The sequence below is a fragment of the Tursiops truncatus genome, chromosome 4, assembly GCF_011762595.2.
Source record: "Tursiops truncatus isolate mTurTru1 chromosome 4, mTurTru1.mat.Y, whole genome shotgun sequence".
Taxonomy (NCBI): Eukaryota; Metazoa; Chordata; class Mammalia; order Artiodactyla; family Delphinidae; genus Tursiops; species Tursiops truncatus.
The window spans coordinates 103856814-103859303 of NC_047037.1; positions in this window are offsets into that span (position 1 = coordinate 103856814).

The window sequence follows — 2490 nt, forward strand, 5'->3', positions numbered from 1 at the left end:
TTCTGCTCCTCGACAGTTATTTCCACCATTTTGTCCTCCAGCTCACTTATTCGTTCTTCTGCATCAGTTATTCTGTTATTGATTCCTTCTAGTGTATTTTTCATTTCAGTTATTGCGTTGTTCATCTCTGTTTGTTTGTTCTTTAGTTCTTCTAGATGTTTGTTAAACATTTCTTGTATTTTCTCAGTCCATGCCTCCATTCTATTTCTGAGATTCTGGATCATCTTTACTATCATTACTCTGAATGCTTTTTCAGGTAAATGGCCTATTTCCTCTCCATTTATTTGGTCTCCTTCATCTGTGATATATTTTTTTGCCGTCTCATTTTTTTTTCTTTCTTTCTTTTTTTGATGAATGGGGTGTGTACCTGTCTTACTGGTTGTTTGGCCTGAGGCGTCCAACACTGGAGTTGTAGGCTGTTGGGTAGAGCTGGGTCTTGGTGCTGAGATGAGGACCTCCATGAGACCTCACTCCAATGAATATTCCCTGGGGTCTGAGGCTCTCTGTTAGTCCAGTGGTTCAGACTTGGAGCTCCCACCACAGGAGCTTTGGCCCAACCCCTGGCTTGTGAACCAACATCCCATAAGCCACGTGGAGTGGCAAAAAAAAGAAAAAAAAAGAGAACAATAACAAAGTAAAAAATAAAATTAGACTAGGAAACTAACAGACATGTAAGAAAGAATATAAAAATAAAAATATAGATGAATCAACAACCAGAAGGTACATCAGTACCACAATAGTAAAAAAGAGGAGGAGGGAAAAGAAAAAAAAAAGAAAGAATGAAAGAAAAAAAAAAGGGTGAAAAGGCCTTAGCTGTGGTGGACAGGGCCTAAGCAAGGGTGAGGTTTGAACAGTGGGCGGGGCCTATGCTCAGGACTCCAAGGGATGGAAAAGGCCCTGGGGGCTGCGGGGGGTGGGGCTGAGGCTCAAGGAACAGAAGGGGCTCAGGCATGCCCTCCACGCCTGGTCTCAGAGGGCAGGGGACCTCACCTGGGAGCCCAGCAGGCTTCCTAGGCTCGAGTGGGTGGGGCAAAGGCCCTCCTCTCCTCACCGGTCCCGGAGGCCCCTCCTGGCCCCTCTCCTGATCTTCCTGGCCTCCCTTCTATGCGACCAGGATCAATGCAGCTGCGGCAGAGAGGGGGGCCTTGGAGGGCACCTGTCTGGGAACTCAGCAGCCTCCCCAGCCTGAGTGGGCCAGCGATCACCCTCTGCTTCTCTCCCACTCTTCCCATCCTGTCTGGCCTCCACTTCCCCCCCCCCCACATCAGTACCCCTATGTACTACCGGTTCACTTGGGGGTTCCTCCCATCTCCTTGGGCATCAGGGTCCCCCACCAGCAGCCAGCAGGCGCTCTAGTTGTGGGGAGATGCTAACTCGACATCTTCACACACTGCCATCTTGACTCCACACCCTCTATTTGCTTTTTAAAAGTACTTTTCTACTATGTTTCTCTAGAAGTTAAGGGTAATATTTTTGTGGAATAAGTATAGAAAGAATCTTACTTTTTCTGATTATTTTGTTAGACTTTAAATCTGACAGAGTTTTTTTCTTAGTCCTTTGACAGATACAGAGCACATGCTGGTATTAAGTTACTCATAGGTGACTGTAAATCCTTCCTGATACAAATTTTAAAACAAAAGGAAAAAAATGTTAATGTAGTTAAATTCATGGGTTGTGAATTTAAGACATATAAACCTATAAAGAATAACCCATGTGGGGCTCCCTTGGTGGCACAGTGGTTGAGAGTCCACCTGCCGATGCAGGGGACACGGGTTTGTGCCCCGGTCCGGGAAGATCCCACATGCCGCGGAGCGGCTGGGCCCGTGAGCCATGGCCGCTGAGCCTGTGCGTCCGGAGCCTGTGCTCCGCAACAGGAGAGGCCACAACAGTGACAGGCCCATGTACCGCAAAAACAAAAAACAAAAAACAAAAAAAAACAATAACCCATGTGAAAGAAAAATAAGAACTATGTCTCATATTTCTGTTCTGTGAACATTGACATCACTGAGAATGGTTGTAGTTTTTGATGTCACCTACCTTCCTACAAATATGGCTTTCCCTGTGTTTACCAAATTTAGTGGATTAAATAATATCACAAATATCATAATATATTTTATGATTGCATTAAATATTTATTTTCTCAAAGAGATAATCTAAGTGTATTTTTGTTTTTGTTTCTTTTTGCTAAATTTCTAACACCTCAAATATTTTACAAAAGAGTCAGCTAGACAGTTTCTGGCTAAGAGTACTTTTGCTGTATTTCTATGATGTAAACAATGAAATAAGGCATGTTTCATATTTTACTTTTTGCAAAATAATTTTAAGTTCAAAACAAAATTTCAGAACTCTAATTTCACTTAACAAAATTTCACAAAACAAAATTTCACAAAACAAAATTTCACTTTTCACAAAGTGCAGGAAAATTTAATCTAGTCAATTTAAATTTATCAAATAACATTAGAAAACTCTCTTTGGAGGAGGAGATGAAGA